Below are 20,048 nucleotides of genomic sequence, written 5' to 3'. Positions count from 1 at the left end.
GGCCTTATATAGGGCCTCCGGGAACCGTTATTTCTCTTTTGCGCACGGCCCGCTGAATCTCACCACTCCGGGTCCAAAGTCCGTGACTCCTGGTTGACCCACTTGTCCTTCACGTAGCGCTTCACACCGATGTTCTGCCCACTGCTGCCGTCCCGCTGATTCCGCCTGTTTGCCGCTCCACTGCCGAGATGTGGCACTTCTTCTCCCGGTCCAAAGTTCACGGGAGAGTCCAAAGTCCGGTGGAGTTCCGTTATCCGCTTTTGCACACGGCACTCTTGCTCTGCCCGCGAAGTCTCCATTCTCTCTCGATCTCCATCCTTGGTCTCCAAACTCTCTCGCTCTTCATCATTGGTCTCCAAACTCTCTCGACCTCCATCCTTGGTCTCCAAACTCTCTTGCTCTCCATTCAAGTCTCCAAACTCTCCTCGCCGCGCCGTTACTACGCGAATTCGCCGCGTATCTGGTAAGCAGCCGGCCATCTGCTGCTGCTTCTATTTGTGGGGAGTTATTCAACTCCTCACAGTATGATAAATCACTCTCCAAGAAACCACTAAGAAATTGTTGTACTTCGTATGTAGATTACAACGGAGGTAATAGTGAAGTTGTTGGTGAGTAGACCGATCTGTAGAGTTACAAACACGTTGAGTCCACCTTTACTCTTAATTTCGAATAATGGCAATTAAATAATATCAATTTGCATGATCCGCTATTAATCATAGAAGAGAAAATTAAAGATAAGAACTTCGATGTATTGAAAAACGATCTTATTCATAGGATAGGCCTATATTTTACAACTCAAGACCGTTACCATTGGCAAAGAAAGGCAGGAACGCTATTAGGATCTAACTGGATCTATCTAACGCCTATAACACCAGTTTACAAAAAAAAATTGATGAAATACGCACTTCAGGAAACCTTTGTTTTCCGGTAAGATACATCTCCCTGATTAAGAAAAGGGCATTTAAAATATGTTCTATGGTACCAATTTTTTTTAAAGTGTAAAAAACGTTTTTCGCACTTTTTTATTTTCTAACTCGAGTTGTGATAAACCGAATTCGGTCATCAAAGACCGAACCTTGCTAAAAATATATGAAAAAGATTTCCTCGTAACTGCAATCGCATACTTTTTAGCTTGCCCAGCATTAATAGCAAAGAAACTGACGTTATGCATTACAACTTGCGCCAAATTCTTACGTTCCCCAACACTGAAAATTTAAAATAATGTTTAACGGCCGCTGCACCCGAATACTAAACTTGGGTATATACGTATAAAAATCTGTAAAAAATCGATTTAACAACGGATTGTCGTGATCAATGGCTTATACTCTCCGTTAAAGTTCAGCCTTTAAGAAAACAACATAAAACTAATTTTGGTTTTTAGGCGTGTATTTCTGAAGATGCAATTTATGCCAGCGTTTTTGCATTTTTTCCAACTTTTTCAACTTTGACGAAGTGTAGCTTCTAAACTAATGAAAGGAATAAGAAAGTATAAGAAAGTTAAAGGGCATTCTATTACCTGTAAAATGAGTCTTTGATGACCGAATTCGGTTTATCACAACTCGAGTTAGAAAATAAAAAAGTGCGAAAAACGTTTTTTACACTTAAAAAAAAATTGGTACCATAGAACATATTTTAAATGCCCTTTTCTTAATCAGGGAGATGTATCTTACCGGAAAACAAAGGTTTCCTGAAGTGCGTATTTCATCAATTTTTTTTTTGTAAACTGGTGTAATCAGTTGCACTTGGATGAACGTCCCAGCTCTTGATACCTGGATCACATATATGGGATGACGTAAGGTCAAATGATTACCTTTTTGGTATCAAAACCCTTTTTCAAAGGGTAATGAATTGTTGTTTAAGGGCTTGAAAGGAGGAGCTGTGTATCAAGACGATATAACTGTAACTGGCGAAGACCTTCAGAAGCACGTTTTGCACGCACAAATTTTAAAAACGTCCTAGATAATATATAATTGGCCAAATTGCGACTAAATACACAAAAATATATATTTTTTAAGTATAACATTGACTACATAGGGTTTTCTATTAAAAAAATGGTCAAATAATACGGAGCTTAGTGCCATTATTTATTCTACATAATATTTATTACTTCGTAAAATAGTTTAATTCGGCACAAAAAGTTTACCTTAAAGGATAAGCGCACGGGTACAGAAATGGGAAAGGTCTAATGAATATAGCAGATGGTCTTTCTAGAATGCCACATATGAAGAAGGCCAAAGATTATGAGGAAAATACTTATATTCAATTTCATCAATCTGATAACGTCTTTAAAATGGATTTTAAGGATCCCAGAAATCAGACGAAATCTATTATTATTGAAAGTTTCTGATGCAATCAAAGATAGGTCCTCATAAAAATTAACCAGTGCACTATGGGCAAAAAAAACGTTTTTGGTGCATAAACTCTAGTTTTTAAGATATTGACTTGAAACTTTTTTTGGTGTATTATTTAAACTTAAACAAAATTTTGGTTTTTGTTTTTTTTTTAATTTGTCCACCGCACAGTGGTAATTATTAAAATTAATTAATTAAGTAATTATTATAAATTATAATTTTAATCCTATTTGGTGTTACATTATAGAAAAAAACCGGTAACATATTTGGGATCCATTGTTACATTTGAAGAACACTGAAAAAAAATTCGATTAATTTTTTTTAATAACTCAACAATTTTAACTTACTCTTTTTATTTTTTCCTTGTTTTTTAGTTTTCAATATCGTCTGGTACCTCTTCCTCTAATTCTATTTCAAAAGTGTCACTTACATCATCGTTACAATTTTCTTCATCTGTGTCTTCTGTGCCTGGGGATATGATTGGCGAATCCAAAAGATCTACAACCTCTGCTGGCAGAGGCATCCGGTTGGTTTTTGTTGAGCAAAAACTAGATAATAGGGGATCAGACGAATCCATAGCTCTGTGAAAAACATCTGACATATTTTCGGTCCATGCTATTCCAGCAGGTCTACATTTTAATTTCTCCTCAGCTATTTTCGAATAAGGGGGGTAAATATCGCAGCCATGTTGTTTACTAATTTGTTTTACATTTATGTATTGCTGCTTAGTAAATCCATTTTCCATAAAAAAAGCGAATGCCTTTTCAGAAGTTATTGGACTCGGAGCCAGCGATTCAGTTCTATCACTTTTTTTAATAATTTCATTTTCTGTTGATTTTCTGGCGGAAATGTTAGCAGCGTGTAGTAACAAAGGAGTTGAATTTTCATTTTCTACCGCAAGTTCAGATGCCAACTTTATTTTGAGTCGTTTATGTTTCGGCAGCATCGAGGCAAATGTTTATTTATGTAATTTATAAAGTTAGTAATTTTAGTTGATATTGTTTTTATTATTGTTTCATTTTGATGATCGGCATTCAATTTGTCGAATATGTAAGTCTCCAATGCTTCTCGCGAGCGTTTGTTACTTTCCCAAACTGCAAGAAGAGCCCCGTGACCAAACACATATGTCTCTACATAAACGCAAGTTTAGCGAAAAGGAGCAAAAATGAGCAAAAACGGTTAGTTGTATGACAATAAGGACACTTTTGTAATCAATTTCTCGTTCTTACTCTTTTGCAAGTCTGTGCTATTAATAAGTTATACTCCACAAAACACAAACACAATTGTTAGTTCAAATCTATAAAGATACACATATAAAACAGTTCACAGGTGGACAACAAGACACATAAAATCAAATGTTTAAGCTAATTTGCATTAATAAATACCTTTGCAAGGAATTTCCATTTTCATATTTATTAAACTTTTTTTTCACAGAAAACAACAAGCACGTAAAGTTTGCCAATTTTTCGCGCCAATTTAACGACATAGCAAAGCCTCTCGAACAGCTGACTTTGTTGGAGTGGCAACACTACAGAGTTGCCACCAAACATTTTTGGAGGGCGGTTTTTTTGAAATGAAGATGTCTAGATTCGATTAGTATGGGCCATTCATAAAAATTTATTAAGAAAATAAATAGGTTTATGCACCAAAATCGGGTTTTTTACCCATAGTGCAGTGAGGAGTTTTCTAGTTTCCGGAGCAGGGCAAGTGAATATCAGTTGAATTCGATTGCATTTTATTGGGATTTCGAATATAAACTCCCACCAAAATATGAAAGCAAGTGTTACTTGAGACTTTGAGGCGTGAAGATGACTTCATATTTTACGATAAGAATGTTGAGAGACTTGTTTTGCAGATACGGCTTAGAAGCCGTTTTGGTAAACGACAACGGTCTCCAGATCACGTCAGATGAATTCAAACCCTTCATGTTGAATAAGGGCGTACGGCATAGTTTAACAGCTCCTGGATATCCTTCAACAAATGGACAAGCTGAAAATTTCGTAAAGCGAATGTTAAACATCACTCTCCTGATCCCACAGTTGTATCTTATCCAACAATAACCGGGAAATAAAGCGTTACATGGATCATATTAAAAATAATAAAAATTGTCGTCGAAAGGAAAATAATAAAACCGCTAAGAATGTGGAAATATTTCCAAACAAAAATGAGTTAAGACTTCGAGAAACTTCGTTGCTGTTACCTCTGTAATAAAACGGACATCCTTGCACGAGTCTAGTAGGGGTTAAAAAAGATTAAAGCTTGAAATTAAGAATATAACAACGATTGTTCGTAACAAATGTTACTTAACATGACCAGCACCCAACAAATCAAGCTGTAGCCAAGATGGGACAGTACCAGACGCCCACTTGCACCCACTGCACATGAGAGGTGCTGATCAGCACATTATATTTATTCTCAACGCAAGACTGGACGTCTCACGTACTCACGTCTCTGCGACTCGACGGTACATTTACCCACCAAGCGGTCGAAACATTATACAGTGTCAGCCGAGCCAACTACGCATACTGTTAACATAATCAAAATTCACTGACCTATTTTAGTGTACACAAAACTTCCGTGTTCCAAGAAGTCTATAACCAATTAATCTTTTAAAGAATAATTCAGCTATCAACGCAACTTATATCACCGCAGTTCTATTTTCTACCTCCGGGAATAGGGCTCGTATTACTACACTATCTCAACTAGCAGCTAACCTTTGTTAGCACATCCTCAGCATAGTTCCCTCCTCGCCCGTGGTCCGCCATCGTAGTATCCATCGTTAACATTGCCGCGACGCGATCATTGCCCTTCCATTAAAGCGTCCCCGTGCCTGCGAAAAATGCTTATTACCCCCTTATCCCGCTGCTTGACCCAGTAGTATCTACTTTGGTTAGGCACATACATTGGTGACCCCGATGTGATCCTTTACCTACAAATCTTCGACTCCTAAACATGATTTTTAGCTTTCCACATGTCAAGTACACTCATAGAGGAAAGAAGTCACAAAAGAGTCGGCTTACACAATCCACTATTAGACAACCAAAATGACCTACAAGTGCAAATCCATCTCGTAAAGAATTATGGCAAAGATTCTGTCAAACGACACTACCTAAATGAAGAAGTCCAGCATGGGGCATTTCCCACTGGAATTGAGTATGCCTCAAGACTAACAGGATTAAAGGAGTTGGTAGAGAAATATCAGCATCGGGTCAGCAAAAAAGGTACGGCGAATCTAGAACAACCCGAAGAACAAGTTAGGCAAGCAAATCAGAGAATTCACTGATCGACATCGTTTTTCGTTAACCACAGAGGTGATACAACAAATTAGAATAATCTCTAAATCGGTCGTCAAATGCGCCAGCTATCACCCCAGATCTACAACGACACCTAGAGGCCCAATTGGAACTATTGAGACAGGCCCATGATGATCTCGATAATACGCCTGGGGCCGGTTCCAACGCCGAAAAGAAGTAAGTCGATTTCAGACTGTTCTAGGCTGCCGAGCTTCTTCTTCAACAATTATTAATAAACTAACACACTCTAGGTAGTAATTTGAATGTATTCTTTCTTTTCGTTAGTTTTTACAATACTTTTTGTGATGAACCGTAGAATTTTCTTTTTAGCGCCATAGCAACTTCTGCGATCTCTGGAGAAGGAGAAGGAGAGAGAGAGAGAGTCTTAGCAGATGGTTTCGAATGAGTGGTAGAAAGAGGGTGTTGATACGCTATTTAATGATAGTTGTAACAGCTGCAGCTCCGAACATCCTCCCCTGAAAGGTCTGGGTTTTCAACAGTGGACTCAATGGGAAGGTCGCAAAGCTTGGTAACCGCTCTTTTTGTTATGCCGGACAAAGCACGTAGATCAGCAACTCTAACGACGCCATCGGCTCCGGAAATCACTTCGACGACTCTTGCTAGAGGCCATTTTAACGGGGATAGTCCTTCATCCTTGATGCATAGAATATCATTGATCTTGACCGATGGTTCCGTTGAGCACCACTTTGTACGTTTTTGGAGCAGTGTCAAGTACTCTTCACTCCATCTTTTTCAAAATGCTTGCCGAATAAACGTAATCTCACAATCTAACCGGCTGTAGCTTATTTCGGAGAGATCTGGCTCAGCTAATGCCACGAGAGGCCGTCCAATGAGAAGGTGCCCTGCAGTAAGCACGCCAAGGTCGTCAGGATTATCTGAAAGTGGTGCAAGAGAGAGATTCCAACGAGCGATACAAATGGTGTTTAGCCATTTTTACGGCGGCTTCTCATAAACCTCCGAAGTGTGGCAGGGATCATGTACTTTCGTTTGGTGCTGCTGGCTTCCAAAGAGCTAACGCAAAGCCTTGAGCTCGTTCCTAGCGCCCAAAAAATTTGTCGCATTATCTGATCAAATGCAGCGCGGAGGTCCTCGAGTGGCAACGAAACGCTTAAGCGCACTTAGAAATGCCGCCGTTAAAAGATCCTTGACGAGCTCCATCCTTACTGCTTTGGAGGCAAAGCAAATGAAGACGCTAATATAGCACCTTTGTGGTGTCTTGTTACGAACTTCTGGCTTGTAGTAGAAAGGACCGCAATAGTCCACACCAGTAACTGAAATTGCGGGCGCTGCCTGCACGCGGTCTTTCAGCTTTCAGCATCAGCCACGATATGTTTGATGAGACGAGGTGTACATCTACAACAAAGCCTCAGGACTGTATCGCCTCACTTCGAAAATGGTGCACGCGATACAGTCTTGAGGCCGCCAATTGGCCAATACTGCAACCGAACAAGTGCAAGCAATGACTGGGGTCCTGCATGATGATGCTTTCCATGAAAGCAGGTGATGATAGCTAACGTTATTGGATGATCCTTATGTTAAATCTAGAGTGGAGTTTCGCAGGCGCCCGCTCAGCCGAATTACTCCATGCTCATCTAGAAAAGGTGAAAATGAAGAAATGCTGCCTGAAGATTCCATAGCTTTTCCCTTTTGTGGGGCTTTGTACTCTGATACCAATTGTGCCTTCTGAACTATTCGAACTAGTATATCAGTCCCTCGGCGAACATTTTCCAACAGCGTGCATAAGGGTACGTAAGTACCTGCGCGGTTCTTAATTAGGACAATGGCAGTGGCGAGAAGCACCGGCTCAACCGAATATTGAGATACAAGGGGCTGCGAGGCTGACTGCGAGGCTGATGACGAGACGGACCTTAAGACTGATGGCGAGGCAATGGACCTACGTTGAGGAATCATATGACTTGAGTCTGGTGTTTGATTTTCCGATGGTCAAGGCTCCTGAACTGATTGCCTATAATGGAGAAGCGTGTGATGCTTCGATTGATAGGCATGGCAAGGACCTGACGAACAGTCTTGGGCATGATGGTCCTCTTTAAGACAGTTAATGCATAATGAATACCTTTTCATTTCCTTATGGTAAGCCCTGGGCGATAACCCCACAAAACGGGTGCATTGACCTATCATATGATCTGCACTGCGATAACATACGCGTGATGCCGATTCAGCTATAGTTGCAAACGGTTTTCCTGGCTTTGTACGCACAACCCTTCCAGACTTGCTAATTTACCACGGATTGCCTTGCATCGCATGCTCAACATTTTCCGTTGTGCGACATCTACTTTCCAAAAAGGTGGACAATTTCTTCCACGATGGTAGCTCCTGATTCGATGACACTTCTTACCACTGGGCTTGCGTGGCTTTATCAAGTTTCTGAAGTAAGGCAAGAACCAGATCGCACTCAGAAACTTCCTCCTTAGTGACAAGAGAATATATTGCCCGAAGATGTGAGGTTATGTGATCCTTGTATTCCCGCAAACTTGCAAGAGAAGAGTCCCCTCGCTCGAACTCAAATATCTCTCTTTTATGAGCCTGTATAATAAGACGGCTATTGTCAAATCGTTTCTTTACAATATCCAATGCATCTTGGTAGTTTGCATCCTTAATTTCCAACAAATTTACGGTCTCCAATGTTTTACCAGATAAACAGGAGAGCAAGTGGTGAAACTTTTCGATTGAAGTCAACTCTGCATCCTTATCAATGACTGCTACAAACATAGAGTAGAAACCTATCCAATCAGTGTAAGCCCCGGCGAATTTAGGAAGTTTCAATTGAGGCAAGCGGGATCTATTGGACAACACCATAATTAAAGGCGCGTCAGCAGCGTTCGATCATAACGTTGAACAATGATGGTTTTTTGCTTGCCTGCCGAGCTCCCTCTGCAAAGTAGATCGAAGATCAGCTAGCGATGATAATCAAGAATATTTATATATACATATATACATACTTTTTCCCTAGTATATACCCTTTTGCTCTTCGAGTAACGGGTATAACTAGACCCACAGACACAAGCTGCGCTGGATAATTCAGCGGATACACCAACGGAAATGCCAGTGTTAAAGAGCGTACTGACGTTTAGTAAGCGCCGCGCTTGCATGCTAGAGACGATAAACGCACAACCTTCAACAACGATCGGCCATCAATCAGTCCACAACGAAGAGAGCTGCAAATTTAGAGCTCATCACTATAGCCGTTTTCAGGAAATGGATCCCAAAACGCAGCGCCAAGTTGTTATTCAAGTAGGAACGTGGACAAATTGCTTGTCTACTGCTCATAATGTTGAAAGCTGTAGATGACTGGCCAATGGTCCAGAGAATATGTTCTGCTCGCGACCGCCAAGGTATCATTTCGGGGGCGGTCCAGTAAGCTGGTAACATGTCGCGATGTAATAGATTCCGGATCTTAGGCGAATCTTATTTCAAGGAGAATGAAAGATTTGCGATATCTTATTGTAGTCACCGATTGAAATATCTGGAATCGGGAGGAAAATAACAACAGCAACTAATTGCTGCCGTTAGCAGATCTTGAATACCATTGACCCAAAAAAATGTATATTGAACGATTGTGTTTTTGCCTTGCGCTCCGAATTTTTGTTTTTTTGATCATAAAGCATCGGGGTTAAATAAATATTTCTTAACGAACTGATTCATTTTAATGTTCTTAACAATATCCGTTCGCTTCGCGAGTGCATAGTTATTGATTTTGTGTTTAAATTAACAACAGATGATTGCGTTGCATAGGAAGACCAGGCAATCTCCTTAAGGCGGCTCACTAAGAGCACTGTTATGTTAGTTATCCGCAGCAACCGTTAGAATACGGATCTGCTTGATGCGCTTGAGTCGCTGCTCAATAGCCGCATGCTATCTGAGCCTGATTTCCCTAGGTTGTCGCCAGTGAAACTCATTCTAGCGATCCGGGGTCTACAACACAGCCATTGATCTCAGCCACCGCACAAATGGTACTGTGGTCGAAGGCTAAACGAAACTCGGTTCCCGAATGTGCAGTTTGCGATATTTTGTCGCCTAAGATACCCGGAAAATCTGAGGCTAATAATAAATCAATGAATCCGGAGTACCGACTGAAACTGGTGGTGCGGCCATTAATGCTGTAGTACCACATGCGTGGTACCAAAACCTATAACCTGTGTACCGCAGCAAAAACAAATATTTTTTTCACAGCTTAATCCTGACCTTTCATCCCTGGATATGGTTGATGATATGCTAGGAATGTGTCATCATTTGGGATTGGAATTTCTGATGCTCATTTTGCAACTGTGTGCTTGACCAAATTTTGGCCTGTAGACATTTTTGTTAAAGGGTTCAAAGCTAACAAAAAGTAAATTCGTTCAAAGGAAGTTGGAAGTCCCTCTAATGAGCCGTCCACAACGCCGTCTTCTTCTTCTTCTGTTCCAAAAATCCAGATTCTTTCCAACTGTTTGCTTATTAGAATACAAGAGGTTTACAAAGAAAGCAGACTAATTTGTACACTTATAGTTTTTCCTTGTCTACCCACGTTATTGTGTTTACTTAATCCTGGTTAAAGGCGGATATTCTTAGTTCCCATGTAAGAACACAACTTATAGGCTGGATAGTCCGACCCGACGTGGAGGTGTAGTTTTGATTGCCGTTGACTCAGAATTAATATTCGATGTAATAATTCTTGAGGAAAGAAACGACATCGAATTTCTGGGTATAAATCTATCTCTTCGAGGTAGTTTTATGTACATAACCTGTTCCAATATTCCGCCGTCATCTGATTTCCTTATATATGTGAATCACCTGTCCGCTATCCAGACTATCACAAATAAACTTTCAGATAGGGATCAGTTAATAGTTTTATGTCACTTTAATATACCTAAAACCTATCTTGTATTACCTTCAGCGCAGCATGGTTATCTTAATGGGTTGCTTGATATTTCGATATCTCCTGTAAGCCATGTTCGAAATACAAGTATGCTAGGACGCTTACTCGATTTGTGCTTTTGTGCAGTCCAGATTGTGTTTGTATAGTCATAACCTCTGCAACAACGTTACCTGAAGACACACATCACCCAACGCTTGAGCTGACTATCGACACGCGGTCAAAACTGAATATAATGTCTGAAAATTCAGCTAAACGAATTTAATGTAAGCTTCCAACACTTAAATAGGATTATAGCTTGCTATGATCTGATCTTTACTCATGGACTAATAAGACTGAGGCTGTATTAGACTCAGTATTTGGTAAATGCGTTTATTAACTATTATCCTTCGATCTCAAGTAAGCCCCCGTAATTTAAAACAGAGCTTAAACGACTACAAATTTGATGTTTAGACTCTACAAAAAGTTTAGAGCTTCCGGGTCACATTCCGCCTTTTCGAAATACTTAAGTGCCCGGTCTGATTTCGCAGTGCTTAATGCCCAGTGTTATAAAAACTATTTAGCTCGTTGCAAGATTCAGTTTACACTGGATCCAAAAGAGCTTTATAATATTGTTAGCAAATAGCGAAAGTCTACCAGTTACCCATCATCGCACAAATTTTAAAAGCTTGCCGCAAATACAGATCAGGCAACAGCCGATCTTTTTGTGTAGTTTTTTCAAACGACTTACTCAGCTCTTACTCTCCCAGATCAGTCTCACCCAGATGCCCTAGTTAAGTCAAGCCTTATTTTTAGTCAGCATATAAGTGATAGCTTACTTCTTTTATACCTGCAAAGGGTTAATCCAGTCTACTCTGCGGGACCTGATAAAGTACCAGGCTGTGTGCTTAGGTACTGCGCAGAGACGTGGTAGGCCATTGCAAAAACTTTTTAATTTTTTTTTTAAAACCTGTAATTTTCCACATAAATGGAAGGAGTCGTATGTTATCCCACTTTATAAAAAGGGGAGTAAATTGAACGCATGTAACTACAGAGATATCTCAAAGCTATCAGCAATACCGATGCTGTTTGAAAAGATTATTAGACCCCATTTGTAACATAGTTGTAGGTCTCTTATTTCCTCATGCCAACCCGGATTTATAAAACGTAGACCAACGACAACGATCCTTTTGGAGTTGACTTCAATTGTGATAAATGGATTCAAGGAAAATTGTCAGTCTGTAAATCAACCGCATCTAGTTCTGAAATCTGACTAATTAGCGTTCTCGGTGTGATCTCCTTAAGTGGACCTCAAGTTATTTGTCATTTTTAAAAACTCTTTCTTCCCTTATCCGGCCCTTTTTACATTACTCCTTAATGGTCTTCCTCTACTCCTAACAAGGTCACGTGTACTTGTGTACGCTGATGATGTTAAGCTGTGCCAGCAATATAATGAGGCCGCACAATCTGATCTTGATGCATTTGATACTTGGTGAAATGATAATAAATGAATCTTAAATGGCTCTAAGTGAAAGTAATGATTATACTCTAAGTGGTTATGAGTTGGACTGGATAACGCATGTTGATGACCTTGGTGGTAGGCCGTCTGTCCGTGTAAAACTGTAAGAGCTAGAGAGTTTGGATAGCAGATTTAGATTGCTTAGCTTTGTACGCAGGGCAAATCCCACAAACCGCCCAAAACTGGGGCTCGTACAGTTTTCGAACTAGAAAAAAATATTTTAACTGAAATTTATTAGTCTCGTCAATAGCCTGTAGTTCCACCACTAAACATTGACGCACAATCATCACGCAGTCGACGCAGTCGGTACTGCCGAGACCCTGACCTAAAAAAAGGTTGCCACGCCCACTTTAACGGCCTTAACGCTTAAAGAGAAGGACAACTGCAATGCGCATGCCAAACGCTTTGCTACGCTCTCCTTTTGGTCGCTCTTACGCGATCTAATGTCGGAAACTTTTGTTGTACGTTCATGCACATGCTAATGTCCTTCGCTCTGAATGCTTTATTTTCTATTAAAGCTCTTAAAACTACTTTAACTAAAACGTATCTGTGGTACTTCTGCTACTATCGTTGTTCATTTGTCGCGTAAGCATAAGCTTTCTTTTGTCGCTTGCTTTTAAATATATTTCAATTTTCCGCTTAACGCTCAAAACAGGGACTTTGCCTATGGTTGCTATTAAATTACTTTTTTTCTATGCTGCCATTGTCATGGTTAGGCGACCCAAGAACTATGCTAGCCTAATTTTACATCGGTTGCTGTGAAATCTACAACATATGTATGGGAATTTATAAGATTTAATTTTTCGTTCCTATGGTTTCGCCTGCGCTGATGTTTGTCGAGGCTGTCGCTGACCCGATGGGATGGGTGGTCAGTCTTCTTTCTCCTTGACCTTGAAAAATTCGGAAAATATGGCAAGGGCCACGTGCAATAAAGGGCATTCAAAAAACATATTTTTCTCGCCTTTTCTCACAACACTTACCCTCTAGGGGTTGGCACTTTAACACTTAAACGGCCTAAGGTAATTGACAGAAATTTTTGCCTTTTTTTTTTCTTTAAGTATCTCCGCACTTTTGTGGCATCTATATGTCAGGTTCGGTCGAATGGCAGTGTTTGATCCGCTGCCTAATGGGTGAAATTTGCCCTTGTGCAAATGCCAGTGGTTGTTGTTATTGCACCACCTCTGCCCCTGTGCAGATGATCCAAAAATTAAAGCAACGGAGTCAATGATACTTACTTCACGAAGTTCAGAGTGAGACTATATTTTGCTTTTGGTTATACATTTGGTTGGGCTGTGTATAACAAGAAAGCTTATGATTTACCGTCTTCATTGTGGATCATAATGCTTTACAATAGAGGGTAATCTTTTAGCAGGCTTCTTTGAACAGGCAGATTAGGTAAGACAGTGACTTTTACTCATAAATTTGCCACCCATAAACAAAATCTCATTCAGCAAGTCACCTATGGCTACCCGTACCATAATCCCAGATTCAAGGTTTGTTACGTACGCCCTCCACACAGAAAGATTCACATAGAGAAACAACGTCGAATCTTGCATAACATATTTATATATTTTGTGTTTATGTGAATTGGTATACTTAAAACAGCCGTATTTTGGTGCACGTATATTTATCACTGTGGACGGCAGTACACGTAGTGGCGAAGCGCGCAAGAGAGCGTGCGAAGACAACTTTTATATATAGCCGCAGAATTGAAAATCTGCCATTATGGTCCGATCGTAACGAGTGATACACCAATCGAAAGGTATTGCAAAAACTAAGAAGATTGCATACCAAGACTTTTGAAATATAGATTTGTTTGGGAGAAAAAGCGGTGAAAGTGTAAAAGTAAAAATTTAGAAAATCGAAGCTGCTGGATACGGTGGGGATAAAAGCCCCCGTCTGTTTAGTTAGTTTTGTTCTAATTGAGAATACGCGTCGTTCAAAAGTAATTAAAAAAACAAGATTTTCTTCTTCTTCCCAAAATGAAAACGTTTTTCGCTTTGTTTGTGGGTTTGTATGCATCCCATCTTAGTTTTAGGGTTATGGGTATATAAAGTATCTTAAAATAGAAAACGTTTGTTCTACGACTTTTGGAAAAACCCGCTAGTTTAGCGGAAAATCAAAAAAAAAAGCCAGATTTAAAATGCTTATAGTATCTAACTAATGCTACAGAAACGTGCTATAAATCTCTGAAAAGATAATTTTATTTGCTAAATATTCTTGATATAGTAAAATTGTCTGAATATAATAGATTTAGAGTTATGACAAAAAGTTATTTTTTAAAACCACTTTTAGACTATTTTCTCAAAACTGAGTCGAACAATTTCTTTTTAAATTTCAAGTCATATAGCCCTTGAGATTGTTTGATCGAGATCGTTTGGAAGATATTAAGCGATAAAAAGTGCAACTCGTTTCAGCTCCGTATACGGAATATTCCATACTTATTGGAATAAACAAGAAAAAACCAATTTGATGAAAAATATTCTTATTAGATTTTTTCAAACGGAAAATCTGTTATGGTTTTAGGGTCCTTTACTTGCATGAAGCTAATCGAAATAGGAAACTTGATCTATTTGTTCTACCACTTTGGGAAATCCCGCTAGTTCGGCGGGAAATGTAAAAAACGACAGATTTCTCTTGGAATCTGAAACTATACAGCCCTTGAGATTCCAAACTTGTGCTATTAAAATAGGTAATTGAAGCGATAAAACTTGTTGTGCTTAATTTAAGGTGGCGTTCAGCTAAGATTAGCCAAGCAATATGGGGACGAATCCTAGTCATGGTATTGAGGTTCTTAAACTCTTGTGCAAAAAAAAACTTCTGATATCAATTTACTTGTAGGTTAATAAATATTTACTGTTGCGGGCCGAAATCATAAATTTAATATAGTTTATTTATTTTATTGAATGTAATATCATTTTTCGTCACAATTGTTGATATCAGAAATTTTTGTTAAAGGCGCGTTCGCCACTACTTTTACCTCGTTAAGATGTGTTTTTGTTTGATATATAAATACCCAATATAATATATTTTCATTATATTTCATTGCCCAGGTTTAAAGAGGCGGTAAATTTGTCGGGAAACGGTTCCATTCTTATGAACATACATATTTAAATAATCGTGCAGTATTCTAAAATTTTTTTAGACTGCTATAAACTTTTCAGAGGCAAGTATCAGCCTTGTAGTTGTGTGTGCAAATGCAAGAGCCCGCGACGTTTGTAGTCATGAATAGTCAGCGTTTTGCTGATGTGTGCACCTTAATAGGTGGTAAAATCGCTACTTTCCGCTAAAAAAAATAATTGACTACTATATTAATTTCATATACATTAGCCAATATTATATTATATTACTATTACTTATAAATTTATAATGTGAAAAAGAAATCAAAGCCATGAAGTGCGAGAAATTTTACAAGGAGGGTGTGCTGACGCGAGAAGTGTAGTAGTTCAAGAACAATGACATAACTTTCGACGGAAAGCCTTAACAACAGGCGATCGTATTGCACGGCCCGCGACGATCCATTTGGGACACGAATGTGTGAAGGGGAGGGAATATGGTCGATCGTATTGCGATCAAGCGACAGCTAAGCTTGTACCTGAACATCGGACGCCTCTCCCTCGGCCCAAGTCCCTGTCAGGACTCGGGCACTAATATGCCCACGTAAAAGGTTCGTACCTACAATACACAAGGAGGATTGTCCCTGCATGACAAAATATCATACAAAGATGTAACTATCATTACAGACTCAAATCTAATACATAGGGTTAGCCATAAATTTCTCACCGGCACAACCATAAATTAAAACCTTGGTACAGGGGTATCTATAATTGAAAAAGTATTTTAATACCTCTCAGGCATTAAAAGTAAAAAAGCAAAACAATGAGCTTATCCCAAATTCCATCACCAAAACATAAATTAGGAAAAATCATTAAGGTAAGAGAGATAAATAAATTCTATCTCAAATTTCAATTAATTAAAAACAAATATTTAGAAAAATGCAATACTTTTATTCATGATTGTATTCTTTTTTGGCATATCGATCAGGAATATCAAGATGATCATCAATCATATTTGTAAATCGTCATTAAAAAAAAGATAACCAATTAAACGGAGTTATGTTATCTATTAATTTTTGTTATTATTATTTTACATTAGTAGATGAAGCCGTTGAATATCTTCATAATAACCCATTGATTCAGATGTTCAATTGTTTTAAAGTCATGATTGGAGCTATCAAACTCGAAAAATATAGTTGTACATGGACATTGCTAAATTGACTCGGCTAGTGATCCTGATCCAGAATATATATACTTTATGGGGTCGGCAACGCCTTCTTCTACCTGTTACATACTTTCAAATTGAACATTTTTTTGCGAAAGAATTCAATGTATCATTCATTTTACGGACACAAATCAAACGAAATGCACGTGTCGCTGGTTAACAACAAATTAAACTCAAAAGTCCTATCAAAAACTTAACTAAAATAAGTGTGAGTGTACAGTCGAGAACAATATAACAACAATTTGCATTGTGAGTTGGGACAAAAGAATGTTAAATGGAATTGTGGTTGGCTTTGCCCGCGTAGGCATGTGACCACAGGAATGCTTTTTGACTTCACAAAAACAAAGTTGACCCGCGTGCTAATGCTAAAGCTTTAAACGTTATGGGCGTTAGAGTGGGCGTGGCAAATTCTTATTTGGATCAATCGATAGGTATTGACGAGACCAAAGTATTGCAGTTAAAATTTGTTATCTAGCATAAAAATTGTGGGCGCCACTGGTTTGGGCGGTGTGTGGGCGTTTGAGTTGCGCTGCGTACAAAGCTACGGAATCTAAATCTAAGATCCCAATTCTCTATCTTTGATAGTTTCTGAGATATCCACGTTCATATTAACGATTTATTGAAGTTTGTGGGCGGTTTGTGGGCGTTTAAGTGGGCGTGGCAAACATTTTTTTGGGTCAATCGATAGGTATTGATGAGAACAATACATTTCAGTTAAAAAATTTTATTTTAGCATTAAAACTGTAGAAGCCACAGTTTTGTGCGGCTTGTGGGCGTAAGAGTGGGCGTGGCACACTGCTGAAATAAGCTTGCGCTGCGTAAGAAGCTCAGGAATCTGCATGCCAAATCCCAATAGCCTAGCTCTCATAGTTTCCGAGATCTTAGCGTTCGTCCGGACAGACGGACATAGCTAGATCGACTCGGCTAGTGATCTTGATCAAGAATATATATACTTTATGGGGTCGGGAACGCTTCCTTCTGCCTGTTACATACTTTCCGACGAATCTAGTATACCCTTTTACTCTACGAGTAACGGGTATAAAAACGACATCAGGTCGGGACCCCGAATTTGACCTGTCGGCTCCAGAAATCCACCAATTGGTGAGTTTTTAATATTCTTGCCCAAGTAAAACTATTTTTATTCCAAAAGAAATAGCCTAGTCGTGTTGCCTACGTTAGGGGCGAAAACAATATTAGCCAACAGACAAGCTACTTACAAAGTTACGAGCTATTTATAGCTGATTTCCCGCTAAATTAGCGGGTCTTATCAAAATTGGTAACTCTTAGGTTTCTCATATGCAGCTATTTACCACCATCTAAAATTTTCAGGAAGATAAAACAACGTTTGTTTGACAAACTCACAAACTGACAATCTGACAAACAGAACAAAATTTTCAGTTTGAATAGTCCCATAAAATCTTGTTTTTGGAATAACTTTTGAACGGAGCATCGGATTTTGACAATTGAGATGTCATTCCAAGCGCATTTCAAATTAAAAACACAAGAAATAACGCTTTAATCGAGTACCTCGACTATCAGATACACGGTACTCAGCTAAAGGGACCAAAGGAAGATGGAGATATGCAAGCAGCAAAGCGAAATTGTAATGCTCACCCTTCCCGCGATCTCAATATATAATTTGTGGGCGGCAGACAGACTTAAGCGTTAAGGGCGTAAGAGTGAAGGTGGCAAACTTTTGTTGGGTCAATCGATACATTTCAGTTAACATTTTTTTCTATCATGAAAATTGTGGGCGCCACAGGCTTGCAGTAACAAACTAATTCTGAAATTCCAATTCTCTATCTTTAATAGTTTCCGGGATATCCGTGTTCATATTTACGATTTGAAGTTTGTGGGCGGCTTGTGGGCGTGGTTTTGGGTCAATCGATAGGTATTGATAAAAACAATGCAGCTTAAATTTTTATTCGAGCCTAAAAACTAAAAACTCAAAAAACTTGCGCTGCGCAGGAAGCCCAAGAGCCTGCATTACAACAGCCAACATTCTAGCTCTTATAAATTCTGAGATCTAAGTCTTCATACGGACAGACGAATATAGTATACCCTTTTACTCTACGAGTAACGGGTGTTGAAAATCCAGATTTCGTATTTTCCAATTATAATTTATTTGAATTTTTATGTACTTTTAGGCACTGTTCAAGGAATGGAGGACTTCACATTTATTCATAGAAATCAATATACAGAAACACCATTTTTAAAAAATATTGCTTCAAATGAAGAATACTACCCCCAGTTTTCTTGTGCATTAGATAAAATGAATGACTTCGCTTTTATATGCCGCGCAAGAAATATTTTTCATCCCTACATGACAAACTCCATTAACTTTCAAGGTAGTATATCCAACTCAGTTAATCATTTTAAGAATTCGCTAAATATCTACCTTTTTTTTAAAGGAAAACCATTAAGAAAGCAGTTTACTGACAGAAAACCTCGCCAAGCCTACAATACGTCACAGTTGGAACAACTTGAAAAAGAGTTCAACTTAAATAAATACCTCAGTGTTAGTAAGCGAGTTGAACTGTCAAAGTCGCTGTCTCTGACGGAAGTTCAAATAAAAACATGGTTTCAAAACCGTCGTACGAAATGGAAGAAACAGTTGACATCGAGGTTGAAAATAGCGCAAAGACATGGATTATGGGTACCAACTTTACCCACTTCAACAATTTTTCCACATACATAATATGAAGGCACCAAAGCCCTATTAAATAAAACTACAGGCCAATACATAAAAATTAATTAATTGCTTACTTTTAGATATTTTGCAAGCAACATTGCATCTGTATAAGCTTTTGCCCAGATTCATTTTGGCTTGAGCTTTTAAACCCAACTACAGCAGCGGGGACTCCGACCTCTATGCAGCTCTGCGTATCGCAAATCACCTGCTGCGACGGACATCAAATGTAATTGAAATTTTTTTTCTCAGAATTAAAACAAATCTGCTGCGCTTAAGATCATTAATGAATATATTAAATAAAAACAAGAGAGAATGCTATACTGGTTTGTTCTGTTATACCTGTTACTCAGCTTTTAAATTAAGAAGTGATTAAATTTATTAACGTTACGGCTGATGACTTTACGAGCCTGGATTTTCGGTTCTTTTACTGCCTTCTAGTGCCTTGCAAAACTGGGAAAACTTTCTTTCGTCTCTCTCTTTTTGGAGCCTGTTAATGCACATCATGTCATGGAGAGAAAAAATGAAAATAGCGAGAAGCCCCCTCGCGAGTAGACATGAACGGAGGATTCCGGCATAATAAGCATATTAATGTCCCTAGCCCCCAAACTATTTAGCATATTAATCGTCCCCACCCCCTTCATTCATATATGTGGGTTCTGGCACAGCTAGCATAATCCAAAAGCTAATTTATACTAATAGGTTAGGTGTCATAAAAATGTCACGTCATGTCCATAAAGAGTGTTCTTAATTGACTCCATCCCCACACACCACCTCACCTTTTTAAACCCTTGCAGAGGGTATATTGATTTCAGTCAGAAGTTTGCAACGCAGTGAAGGAGACGTTTCCGACCCCATAAAGTATATATATTCTTGATCAGCATGACTAGACGAGTCGATCTAGCCATGTCCGTCTGTCCGTCTGTCCGTCTGTCCGTCCGTTTCTACGCAAACTAGTCTCTCAGTTTTAAAGCTATCGGGCTGAAGCTTTCCCAAAAGTCTTATATCTTTTGCAGGTAGTATATAAGTCGGAACCAGCCGG

At 38.9% G+C, this 20,048-nt stretch overlaps 1 long non-coding RNA gene across 2 annotated transcripts in view; it reads left to right on the top strand.

Annotated features, from left to right (window-relative positions):
* LOC119554704 overlaps positions 1-18,862 on the top strand; it is a 123,291-nt gene extending 104,429 nt beyond the window's left edge. The window contains exons 1-3 of one of the 2 annotated variants that reach the window (XR_005219831.1): positions 15,206-15,703; positions 18,465-18,665; positions 18,729-18,862. This is a non-coding gene — a long non-coding RNA (uncharacterized LOC119554704). Of the gene's footprint in view, positions 1-15,205; positions 15,704-18,464; positions 18,666-18,728 lie in introns of those variants that run through there. The other variant, XR_005219832.1, reaches the window with a different exon arrangement.
* The last annotated feature ends 1,186 nt before the right edge of the window (positions 18,863-20,048 follow it).

Source organism: Drosophila subpulchrella, chromosome 3L (assembly GCF_014743375.2).
Source record: "Drosophila subpulchrella strain 33 F10 #4 breed RU33 chromosome 3L, RU_Dsub_v1.1 Primary Assembly, whole genome shotgun sequence".
Taxonomy (NCBI): Eukaryota; Metazoa; Arthropoda; class Insecta; order Diptera; family Drosophilidae; genus Drosophila; species Drosophila subpulchrella.
Note: the sequence above shows the minus strand (reverse complement) of the source record. Positions and strands in the feature narration are given on the sequence as shown.